Source organism: Falco biarmicus, chromosome 5 (assembly GCF_023638135.1).
Source record: "Falco biarmicus isolate bFalBia1 chromosome 5, bFalBia1.pri, whole genome shotgun sequence".
NCBI lineage: Eukaryota > Metazoa > Chordata > Aves > Falconiformes > Falconidae > Falco > Falco biarmicus.
In genome coordinates this window covers 24892478-24906472 of record NC_079292.1, presented here as the reverse complement: position 1 = coordinate 24906472, position 13995 = coordinate 24892478, and positions in this window count along the sequence as shown.

Genomic DNA, 13995 nt, shown 5'->3' with positions numbered 1-13995 from the left:
GTGTAAGTTTTGGGACACTGAAGGCAACAATTACAATTGTAACAGAACATTAAATTAAAAAAAAAATATCACCATCTTCACGCTGCATTCTGAATACCAGAAACAGGAATAATTATTCTGTGCATATGATTGTGATAAAACTTCATCACAGATATGTTGGAAGAATAGATCTTTATGGAAGAAGTCCATTAAAACCCAGGGAGAATGCAGAGGTCATTGACATCATTACTTACTTTGCTATGAATTATGATATTAAGAACTTGGTAAGAACACTAATCTTTTAACTTTACTCTGGAATGTCTCTCTACTAAATGTTCCAAAAGAAGTTAGAAGGTTACTAATACTTTTGAATGTGTCCACGTTGTGCTTGCTGACCCTGTTAGACTAGTCTACTCTCTACTCTGTTTGGAAAGGTTTCTCAGAGTTCATGGAAGTCTTGGTTCCTCAGGGTCCTCTCCAAGGATATCCAAAGTCATTGAGCTAAAGGGGAATGCAAGAATATGTGCAGCAACGCTTCTATCATTACCATTACCAAGGTATTTTTCACCCATGAATATAGTGTGAAACTGAAACACAATTTATTTTCTTATGAAGTACTATTTTGATTTACTATATGTTTAGATTTAATATATGTTGACATGAGACTTTATTTGTATCTGTTCTGAATTTAAGTTATTGGCAATGCCAGTTTACTGCAAAATGTAAAAAAGCAGTGACAATAAAATGATGAATAATTCAGCTTTGTAAAGTCAGGATGAAGAAATGTGACTTTGGAGTTAGAAATTAAATTTTAATTGTTTTAGAATAGCTCATAAGACACACCAGATTTATTCTTCCTTGCGCTTTCATAAAAAAGCAAGCTTACATCCAGTTCTACAAACCTTTTTTGTATATTAATTTAGTATTATCCTCTGAAAGAAACACAGAACTGAAGAGAAAAATCTGTGAACCTTATTGCTTGTATATAAAAAGCTCCCTTTTTAGAAAGTAATACAGATGATTGTTGCATCTGAATAACACTTGTATTAATTTATTAAGCTATCAAATCTTGTAGAGACCTACTGCTGCAGTGAAGTCTGACTTTTTTTAAAAAAATTTAACATCAGTAACTTCACTGTTGATGTTCTCTTATGTAAAATTACGTTGTGTTTAAGCAAGCAAGGTACCCCTTAAATCTTTCCTTGCAACAAAAGTGAAGAGAAGCAGAATAAGACAAACAATTATCAGAACTTATTTTAAGGTTAGAAGGTAGCTTTTTGAAGTCTGGTGAGATATAGAGTAAAGCCCAGTCTTACTGAGAACTTTTGTATTTGGTTTCAGACAGGGAAGAATTTAATACCATATCTTTCACAGATGTCTATAGGTGTCACAAATAATGAGAAGAGAGAATAAAAACACTGCATAAAATATTAATTAAAAATTCATATTTTGTGAAAGAAACACCAAAAGGTTGTTGGTTAAATTCCTTTGAAGTGTTCATATCTGAGCTCTGGAGGAGTGCCTAAAAAAATATTATTTTGATCTATAAATGCATATCATGTGAAATTCATGTCCTTGTTTTTTACATAAAGCAGAAAATATGCAAACTGGTATGAAATCTAAACACCCTCTTCTTCCGTGATAGGATAAAGTATCAAACAAAACAGGTCTGATTTATAATCTGCAAGAAAATAATTTGGAATTCTAGATCTGAGGCAAACACGGAAGAAACCATTCAGATTTGACTAAACCTAACTTTGAGATTTTACATTCAAATATGAAAACTGGAAAATTAAGATGGCATTTCAAAAATTTGGAGGAAAAGCAAAGAAAACCATTTCAAACCCTGTAAGAACCATGAGATGTCTTACAGATCTATAGCCAAGCCATTGATTATAAGTAGAACAAAAGTACTATATGTAGTTAAGATATATTTCATCAAAAATGAAGGAACTTGAGCTTTGGAAAACCTCCAGGGAATTAACTAAATAACAAGTTTACAAACTTTTATGATACGTGGACCCATGAACGTTTTTCAAAGAGAAGTGTAAGCGCCTTTCTTTTAGGAGTTTCATGTACATAGACTGCTGTACAATGTTTAAGAATTTGTTTTCCCTAATCTCCTTTTGCAGAACCCTGAAATGCAGTCCACTTATTCTAAGGCTAAAATTACATTGATCAATTAAATGGTACTAAGAAACTTTTCCAGGCACTAGGAAGCTTCACCATTCATACTGTTAAATTTTCACAGCCTCTGTCATGGACTAACTAGCACTTTCCCAAATATTTCCTGGGCATAGCTCAGAAGATAAAAAAATAATGCATTGCTTCTAATTGGCAATTTATAGTCAAGTACCTTGAGATAATGAGATATTTTCGTAGTATGGCTGGAAGTCATTCCATGCAGTCTGGACTCAGGACCAGAGAATATTTTCACATTTAATATGCTGATATAAAGACATCTTCAGGGTCTTAAGATTAATAGCTTCAACTGTAAAAGTGATATCATCACAAACAACTAATGCAAAAGTTAAACTATCGGACTGCTCCACATTTGTGGAACTATTTTCAAAAATTAAAAACAAATATACAGAACAGTATTGAATGAGAGAATGAAGTTGCATACAACATGGAATCACAACATAAAAATTCGATTCTTCTAGTTCTTAATAAATTCTAAAGGAATATATTTTGGAGAAACATATTTTCCATGCAATAAATTTTATGCAGGCTTAATATAAAAACATTTTTTCCTATGCTCCAAATTTTATTATGGATCTATTAATAAACTTTGTGTTTACAGTCACTCTTAAGAACTTGAATGGGTCTAAGTAGTTTGCAAGAACTTGCGTACAATAAGAATTTCTAAGCAGACTGAGAAATTCCATGTGGATGCTTTTAAAAATCAAAGAATTCATACCTGACATTCGGGATCCAATAAAAACTGAAAAAGATACTGGGTAGAAGGATAGTCCCCAAAAATATTACTATCAATTAAAAACATTGAGAAAGTTAAAACCAGTTAAGAGTTCTGATCAGTGACTGAAGGGTCATCCTATGTCCATCAAAATACCACAGAAAGTTCATAGAAAATATGGAAACTATTGAATGACCCTTCCCTTTTTAGTCTCCCAGCTTGTGGTCATCAGAAATTTAGATTATTGTTCACAGGGTTAAGTTCTGATTATAATTATATTAGTTGAGACTGCTTCTGACAAGACAGAGGCCTGCAGTTAACTGGCAGCTGTAGTATCTCCTGGGTTTGTAGAGGCAGCTAATGCCTGCTCTGACAGGAATTCGTGTCCACTGCCTGGGGCTGGCAGCTTTTAGAAAGCTGCAGAGAGTTGTAGGCATAACAACTTGATTATATTATTTTTATTTTTTAATTTGGTTTGGTTTGTTTTTTATTTTTATTTAGAAATATCTGGGTGAATGAGTATGGTTATGTGTGCAAGCCTGTAAAGAACAAAACATACAAAAAACTATCTTACTATACAGTCATCTGCATTTCTTGCTACGAGAAAATAGGCTGAATTTCCCACTTTTACTTTCTGCACTCTAGATCATTAATATCAATTTGAAGAATTTGAAGAAGGAGCTTCCTACAGTCCTTTCATACAAAGTCTCTACTTTAGGAGGAATATTTTCACATTAGAATATTTAATAAAATGTATGACATTACCAGCTAATGATCTATAACTTTTACTGTAGTGCAAATGCCAGGAGGCACCATGTCTAAATACAAATAAGAATAAAATCTTGACTTTTATTCTGCAGTGAAATAATAAAATGAAACTTCCAATGATTACAAATTCAAATTAACCAGGCATTAGCACAGGTGGCTTCCACAGGTCTATTTACAGTTTAAAATTTACAATGAGAGTTTATCATGCTTGTATATGGTTGGACCCAATGATGACAGTTGGACTTGATGATCTTAAAGGTCCTTTCCAACCTAAATGGTTCTATGATTCTACACCTCGATTCTTCAATCCTAAATTTAAATTATTTGCATGTTTGAATGAAACAACACTGTGACCCCTCATAGTGAGATCAGGCCACACACTGGGTTTGTTTTTTAGTGGAAACTATTCTCTCAGATGCAATGATCTGGAATAGGGAAAAGCAGCAAGGTAAGGTTTCTGATTATCATAAGAATGTGATTGTGTTCTTTAACACTGAGCAGTTGGTATGATGTCATTAATCTAGATTCATCATCATTAATTGACTGTGGGCAATTCATAATGTGTTATATAAATAAGAACCATTAATGACTTGAACACAGATCCTTAAAAACACTTAAGCAAGTTAAATCCCTCAGGTTGTAGAGGGTGTTAATATTGCTTTTTATAGTGTTGCATAAGTAACTGTAAAGTTTGGATTATAAATAGCAACCCAAATTTAATTTGCTTTTACTACAAAGGCACAGCTTCCATTCACTCAATTAGAGCTGTCCATATGTAGCAGTATCAGTGGCTTGTATCTGCAACAGCAAATCAATTATCTGTTTTGATGAACCTTGGATTGTTCCATCCTTAGATAAATGGCAGGCATGGAGCTAGTATCTGTGAATCAAAATTGGTGTAATCTCTGAAAAAAACAGAATTACAGCAGTGGAGTCCACATAGGCTTTGTGGGAGGTATGGGGGAATGAACAAGAGTTCAGAATCATACAACCAGAAATTAAACTGAGGCCTTTCATTCTTGTGAAATGATACTATAGTACTTCCTCAACAGGAATGAAACAAATTGATTTCCAAATACAGCAAAGTGGTTGTACATGAATGCATGCTCTGTACTACAATAGTGCACATTTGCCAGCTAATCAGAACTGCGTCTTTGATCTTGATATTCTCTCTCTAATGCGGAAAATAATGAATCTGTCATACAAACCTGAGCAGACCAGTTAAGCCTCAAGCTTATTCCATATGTTTGTTGCATATACCAGGGGGAGTTGTGATAAGTAGCTTTTCAGCATTACAGCCAGATTCCATTTCACCTCAGCTAGGTTTCTTTTGTGTTAAAATGAGAAAATCCACATCTATTTGCCCCAGTTGTCTCTAATTTTATCCAAATCTGTTTTACTCTCATCAGCTCTCTTCAATCAGTGCTCCCAAAGGCCAGTGCATATCAACACCGTAAGAGCAGTGTCTTGCAAGGTCTACAATTATCCAATGACTTGATACGGCAGGCTAATCGCATTAAATTGTGGCTGTATCCTTTCAACTGGATTCCCCAGCTCCAAATAATCAACATCAGAGAGTAAGGTTCTCAGTTTTAATTCTCTCTGGACAGTCAGATGCAGGCAGAGTCCTGTGTCATTCTCACAGCACAGCATTTAGCATAAATCAATGTTTGAAAACCATCATATTTTTAAACCAATTATTTTGGTTCTTGGGCTCCTCACCAAAACAATACACTTCTTTCAGCCTTAAATTGTAAGCTAATTACCATGATGATTTGCCTAGGACATAAAATGTCCATTAGAAAAAGGCTACATTAGCCAGAGCTAAGTTTGCCAGCAAATCCTTAAGGGATGCAAAAGAGAAACAGGATTCATTCAGCACCTGAGAAGCTGTTTCCAATTATTACATATCCATCCCTAATTGATATTTTATTCCCTAAAACAGTTTTTAGTGTCTACTATTGTTAACCTTTCAAAAGTTCCAATTACTATATAAAAGGAGGTAGCGAAAGGAAGTAGAATGAAAATATCCCAAGTACTGCAAGTGTATAACTTAGATGTTTTTCATACAAAATTGAATCACAAGAAATTTGAAAATTTCACCAGAAAAGTCTGGGAACTTTGATATCCAATTTAAAGCACACATTTTTTTTTCCAGAAAACATGAAACAAATACATGGTAGATTAAGTTTCTTTCCATTTCTTTAGTAGTCCCAAGCCATCTGCTTCTGAAAATCATGCCTCATATTCAGAACAGTCTCTAAGTGTATGGGGTTAGTATTACTAATATTATGGATAAATGAGTTAAAGTATGTATAAAAACAGAAAGTTTAACTTCATTTAGTCAGACTCTAATGTACTAGAAATTCTACAGCATTATACAGTAGCAGCATGGTCATCATTTTTAAATAAAAATTTTAAGAAATAAAAGATGAACTCTAGAACTAAGGTGGTGATGGTTGTGACATTAAATTAGATTTCTAAAACACTGCCACATGTGCAAAAAAACTTTTCAGAGTCCTGTCATAGAAAGCTCCCAGTGCCACACTACAGCAGATTGGGGATACTCAGAATGATTAGCCAAATATCATCAGTAAGAAGTTTAATGCTGTCATTTCAGTGTTCACCAGACTCCTGAGAAGAGTGGACATAGCTTATGCCTTCCAAGGTGTAAGTTATCTTCAGAAAATAATATATTTAAATCATTTAAGAAAAAGACCTCTTTCTTTCCCCAAACCAACTTCAGTTACTTAAAAGCACTGTAATAGGACTGAAAATTCTGTGGAACTGCTCAGATACCTGAGCTCACCTATGCATTTCCCAAGCAGTTCAAACAAATCACTGTGCACAAAGTAAACCCATTCTGTGTCAAGAGCATCGAGCTCAAAACAAAGTACAGCAGCAATGTCATTTCTCTCAATTAGACATGGACTAAAAGGTCATGATAGTTTTGTTTCCCTTGCAAAGCGAGGCTCAATCACTTCTGTAGAAAATGGGCATACTCAGCTTCCTTTAGGCTGAATCTACCTCTGATGGAGGAATTTACTTTCCTTTTACGATAACGGTGCTCTGCAGGCTTATAGGTTTAGTTGTCTGGGTATATTAGCTGGGTACCTCTACTTAATGATTAATCATTATATTAAAAAAAAAAGAGGAAAAAAAATAGAAGGCAGAAGGTGAAGGGAAATAAGCCTTAAACAGGGCCTGGAAGAAAACAAAGGAAAAAGAACGGATCTTATAATATCTTTATTCTCTTCAGAGGACAACCGTCTTGATGTGGTGTTTTTTATACAAGTGTTGGTGATTTTTTAACCTTTTTTAAATACATAAGAAATCACTAGAACTTAGATTGGAACAGTAGAGTATATATACTGAAAAAAGTCTCAGTGGAATGAGAAATAAAGCGGTAGTACGAATCACTTGGCATTCTTTAGCAGCACCTTAGTTTGTATCAGAGTAGAAAGGCCCTGTACAGTTTAGTTTAAAGTGGAGGTGATTCACTGTAGCAAAAGACACTTTCACATCACCGAAGCACATATACGTCTCCTAGAACAATAATGTCTTGATGTCAGCTGAGGCAGTTGAATGGTATGATGACATTAAATAATGAGGTAATACATTTAAAATATTTGTCATTCCCTTTTAGTAACTACATTTCTACCCGGAAAACCTTGCTCACTAAGTAGCTCTGTCATTAATCTTACTGTGAAAATGGAGATAAGGAAAATAAAAAACACACACCTGCATTCTGGAATTAAGCTGTCTTTAAAAAAAAGAAGGGGAAGGCAGACAGCAGCTATAGAGCAGGAGGCCTTCCCTTCAATTACTTAATAAATTCAAGGGAAATGCCAAGAGGATGGCAGGCCTCACAACTGAGGAGGGAGAGATAAAACAAGAACACCAAGAAATAAAGACATTAGGTGACCATCCAGGTAGAGGTATGTTAACATTTTGAGAGGAGGAAGGAAGCATTAAGAATCATTCCACCCACGAGCATTTTATCCTGAAATTGCAGGTTTGGTGTTAAAGGAATTTAAAACATCCATTATCCTTTCACAGGAAGAATAGGTCATGAATCATAACTGCTAGGGAAGCAGTGGAAGAAAAAACAATTCTAGCATATTTTTAAAGCTCGTTTTAAGATTTATGTTACAGTTTAGATCATACAGTATCTTTGCATGTTGCAAATGAAATTAAGACTAGATTCTTCTTATTCAGGTTGATTAATAACTCCTTGTTGAAATCTATAGTGCTATTAAGAATTTTCATTTATGCTTTGAGAGTCAGGCCCATGGAGGTGTTATAAACAATAAGTAAATTTGCTGTGTTAACTCAAGAGGTGACCACAGAAACAGTCCTTACTATACAATTTCTTTTAACATAGCAACGTTGGGAAAGTATACATAAAATTCACTATTAAAGGAAACTTTTCAAAGTATTTGTTCTTTAAAAGGGAAAATAAGTCTCTAATGGCTCACTGCAATGAAAAAATAGGCACAAAAATAAATGGTTGACCAAATTCTTCCATCTGCCACACTGAGCCCACACAACTGGTTCTAGTGGGGGGTTTGTGCTGCAAGAGGCAGTGTTTAATGCATTACATTAATGAATGATAAAAATTTCCTTCCTTTTTCCCTCTTACTCTGCTCTTGCATTACTAGGTTTTCTAGTTGTGCCTTTTCAATTAATTTTTCAGTCTTTGCAAATGCTAATGTTAGCTGAGAAAGCAAGCTCTGCACCACCCCCACTACACTGTGCACAAAGAACATAGATTTGTAACATCTCAGCAAATAAGGATTCAGTATTTGGCTCAAGCTACAGAGCATATTTTGTTTCTAGTTCTCAACGTGCTGAATTTGCTACCTTGACTAGTGAACATCAAACACATGGGGATTAAGCACTGTGAATCAGGCACAGAGGGGAGCGAGGGCTACCAGCCAGTGGATTATATGAACAGAGCTGTAGCTGCCCTAAAGTCTTCAAAAGAGATTTTAAATTCAACCCCAGTCATGTGTTATCCCAGTACAGAAGAGTGAATTTCACCCTCAGGGATCTTATACTAGTTCATATAGTAGTCTTATTGTGGAAAATTCACTTCAGCCTCAATTTACAGTATTCCCCCTCTCTCTTCTTCTCTCCACTTCCTATCCTCAGGCCAACAAAAGGAAATCTGGTTTATATTTCTCAGCACAGCATTTTTTTTCACCTCTGACACACACCGAACAATCTCTATAACCAAGCGCTGTGTTACCACCAGCGCCACGCTTCTCACCTACCAGTCTAATCACTCATGGTCCGTAGGGCCTTCTGCCCAGCTCACAGTCCAGTCAGTGACACCTCACTTGACAAATGCTTAGCAAGGCATTTTATTCAGGGAAAGGAGAAAACGCACAAAATCTTATTCCTGACTTAACTGGAAGCGTATCTTCCCAAAATTATAAGGAACACTTCCCTAACATGGATGATTCCTATTATACATCTGTGGATAGCCAAGTGTCAGAAATCAAAGACAGAACAATTTTCCTGTAAATGTGTTTCAGAATCATCCTTGTTTCAGCAGCAAAACCTTTTGAGTATAACAGCAGAGTTAAACATACGCAAATGGAAAATAACTTTGAGCTATGTTTCTATGACTAATCAGTGACTGGATATGAAAGAAAACTAAAAAACTGTGATAAACCCTACACAAACGCCATTCTCAAAGATGTCTTAGTCTGCAGAGATGTCTTATTTGAGAAGTCTTGTGTTTGGATCCTAATGGAAATTACCTTTTCATATTGAAAGCGGTGCTCAACAGCCCCTTGCTATGTGTTTGGATACCACAAAAAGCAAAAACACATTCAAAAAACTCCACATGATTCTGTAGAACCACAAACATGTGACTTAATAGACATTCATATGACTAGCAATTCAAGATAGACCTGATTTTTTTTCATTCATTATAAAAACCACTTCCATCCTTGGTTTAACACAGACCCAACTCCCGGCTAACCTCAGTACAACCATTCCCAATTTTGCTTATTTTATATTACATTTTCAGGCACGCGGAGGCTCAAGTCCCATAAACATTTGTGCTCATGCTTAGCATTCTGCAAATGGATTTGCAAATGGCCTCTCTGCGACCATTCCTATAGTTAAAAACTGTGCATGGTAATACAGTTGGATTAAATATCATTGTTCTAAACACTATATACAGACAACTCCTCCTCAAGGGCATGTAAGCTAAATAGACTAAACAGACAAAGTCTTGCAGGGGAAGCAGAGGCATAGCAGCCTGTATTTAACTTATTGCTACACTTCCATATATGAAACCTTGACTTGTTTTTGTAAGCATTTTTAAGCACTGGTCTAAAGCAATCTGACTACTGTCAGCAAAGTCTGTTTGAAAGAAGAATCAAGCAATTTGCCCAGGTTACTAATGCAGCTTCCTGGTACAGCTGGGAATAGGACTGAACTCTCTGGAGCTCTATTTATTATTGTGATTCAGACTTTGACTAATTTCTGTTCAGGTGATAAGTACTGAGATCTTAAGTAAATGTGTTCTCGTAAAAGCAAAGTCTTTTTTTAAATCTGGATCTGGGATCTTCTGTTCTTAATGATATTAATCTTGCCGCAGTCCCTCCAAGTCCAGAGCATCTTTCTGTAATATCAGACTGCCATTTTCATCTCTCAGATGCTGACTACACATATAGGTGAACCATCACTTTTTCTGTATGTGGTAGGTTAGCTTTGGCTAACAGTCAAACTACCACCCAGCTGCTCACTCACTTTTCCCCCCTCAGCAGAAGCGGGGAGAAAATCTGAAGAATGGGGAAAAGAAAGCACATGGGTTAAGGTAAAGACAGGGAGATCACTTACCAGTTACTACCATGAGCAAAACAGGCTTTATTTGGAGAAAATTAATTTTATTGTCCATTAAAATAGACTTTGATAAGACAATTACTAAACCAACACCTTTCTTTCCCCCTTTCCCACGCTTCCTTCACTCTTGCCTCCTCTACCTTCCTCTGAACAGCACCAGGTAATAGAGAACAGGGCATTATGGTCAGTGCATAATGGTTTCCTCTCTGCTGCTCCTTCCTCCTCGCACATTTCCTCTGCTTCTCCACGGGTTTCAGGAAACATCTAGCTGCTGTAGCATGGTCTTCTTCATGGGCCACAGTGTGTCACAGCACTCTCCAAACTATCAAGCTGCAACAAGGTCTTTCACCATCTCATACCAGCATACTTTTCACACAGTCCCTCCACTGCCTTCTCCTCACCTCATCCAGAGCCCACTCTCTCCTCTCTTGCTTCCTCCTCTCTCCGCTTCTTCCTCGGCTGCTCTCTCTTCATTGGCTCTCAACCACTTAACCAGCCACACCTGCACCTTATCTAATCAGCCAACCCACCGCTCCTGAAGCTAACCCACAGCTGTATATTATCAATGATAATTAACTCAGCTTCATTCCCCTACAACATTGGACACCTGCAGTGGTGTCACCTGCCTTCTCTGACCTTGGTTCCTTCTCCTGTTTCTCACTATTTTTCCTTCTTTCTCCTCTGCCTGGGTGGCATTTTTCACCCTTTCTTAAGTACATTTTCCCCAGGGTGCCATCTACTCAGCCAAGGGGCCCAGCCGTGCCCTGCAGGGGGTTGGCTGCGGCCAGTGGGAGCCGACTGAGTCCAGCCCAGGGCACTGACTGCTCCTCGCAGGAACCACACCTCCAACCCTGTTTATGTTATCTTTGGGACACCTTGAATTTACTACAAATTAATAGAACAGTAAAAATAAATGTTTTCTTCCAGGTAACTGACCATTTGTTTATGCTGCACAGTCAACAAATTATGCTGAGATTGATCAGATAGGTTGAGAAATCAATATTTGATAGCCACGTTTGCATTCTAATCTTCATTTTATAAATGCATTCAGAAGAACTCCCCCTCCCCCCAAAAACATAACTACAACCCACAACCAACCCAAAAAAAAGAAACACAAAACCACAAACCAAAACCAGCTTCAAATGAGTGGAAATGTTGAGGACTTTCCCCTATCTAAATAGATATTTCCATACTCTCTAACCGAAAACTTGCTGGTAATGTTTTCAGCAACTAGAAGTTGCTGTTGTACATTAGATGAAGACTGACCAGATGTAGTTTATAAATTATTTTAAGAAGCTAAGATGGGAATGATAAAGAGTATCTTTCAATGATTGAATGTGATTTAGTTTTCTTTCAAATGTATTTAAAATTGTTAACAATGCAGTCTTAAAATGAGAGCAATCTGATCTTACATGTGCTGAACTTAATGAGATAATGAGTTCAATAAATACAAGTTGCAATAATGAATTGTTGACAAATGATCAGATCATAAATTTGATGCAACTGAAAAAACATCATGACAAAGCTGAAAACAGATAAAAAGTTTCATTTAATTGTATACGTCAATTCACAGATAGTTGAATTCATATTTCACTCAGTAAATGAGCTTGATCTGGTTTGATTTCATACTTCATGTAAGAAATGTGTTGATTTTTCAGAACAATTCAAATACTATCAAACAACTTCACCAAAACTAGATACAGTTTATTTGTATGAATAACAGTGTGACTTGATTCAGGGGTTATTTGCATGCATCTTCTGGGATATGTATTAGGAAAGGAGCTGATGTACTTTCTTCAAACCCTAGCTCGCTCTTCAGGGTTATTTTTGTTCTCATTTGTTTTGGTTTGGTTGTTTTTTTTATAATGGTGGTATTTATGTGTCCTGAGATATAGCAGTGGAAAGAATGTTTACCTTTATAGGTAGACTTGAATAGATCACAGAAAATTCCCGAGTATTCAATCTGCTAGGCTAGAGTCTAGATTAGAGTTATGTCAGTTGTATATTTAAAGTTATCAAAAATAAAGAAGCACTGAAATTAATTGAAATGTACTATAAATGCTACCTTAAACAGTGCCCTGAACACTGTTCATGTCAGGGAAGCAGAATTATGCCTATAAGAAAAATGTGGTAAATTATGTATTTTCCCAAAGCGTTCCCTGAAATAAAACTTTATTCCTTGGTTTTCATGAATAAGTATCTCCAAAAAGAGAATTTCAATGTTTATCCATTGGATCCAGCACTCAGACCCAGAAATACCATGCTTTTTAATTAATTATTGCTGGGATTTTATATTACACAGTTAGCAGGGAGTTGGAAGGGGAAGGAAAAGAGCAGAGATAAATCTGTGGGCAGAGGCAGGTGTACAGGACTGCTTTTTCCCATGTCAGTGACCTCTTAGCTGTTCTTCTGACATCACAAATCCCGTAGCCTTTCCTGCGGACTACTCCACCCAGAACGGGCTCCTGCAGAACATCCCCATTCAGAACAGCCTTTAAACGTCAGCACATTTTCCAAGGCTTTGGTCAGGAGGCCATCGACTCACTGCCTTGGCGCTGGATAAGTACGCTAACCACCAGGCTGTTACAGGGTAAAGTGGCGGGTTGATAATGTGTTTTAAAATAAACATCCTGGCCTGCACTTTTCAAAACTTAATTGCAATTCCCTTCCCTCAAGAGAAATTAATCTACTCCCATTTCCTATATCCTATTGGGCTGCATGACCAAGGGGGAAGGAATCCAAGCACATGCACTGTGTCGCCGTGGTTGCTTCTGAGGCTGGATTGCTGCTGATGTTTCTCTTCCCAAATGGTCTTCAAAAAGCAGCTCTGCAAAGACTGCACAGCCAGGTGGCACATCTCTGTGAATCTGAGACTCAGCTGCTGCAGCTAACGGTGTTTGTTTGGCCCAAATCCCCAAGGGTGCTTGACCTAAAAAAGCAACTGTTTTAAATGACAATAGCAGGATGAGTCCTTCTGTGGATTTAGGACCCCAGTTTTTCAAAGCGTTTCAGCTTACTAAACACTGATACATGACAGCTGAAACTTTTTTCGATTCTAGTCTTAATATCTTACTAACAGGATTAACTTTTGTCAATATGTATTGATTTTACTTTCAATTAAAGTGTAAATTATGTGGTAAATAACACTTTCATTTGGGGACCACAGAAACATGGTAAATACTGTCATCACTCTAACAGTACTTTCAGTAGGTTTCTAACATCTTTTATATAGCAAAAATTTATTTTCTCAATAACTAGTGTTATTTTTAGACAGCAGAGCACCTGTAAGTCCATGCAGGCTCCAACTTTTCACTTTTTTCATTCTGCAGTATTAAAGGAGACATCTTTCAGCATGTCTTATGTACTCAGGAAGAAAGTAGGGCTAGTTCTCCAACAGAGGGAAAGAACTGGCAAATAACCACAGCCATGTCAGCAGATTCACGCCCTGACTTTCCAGGCTGCTACAACAA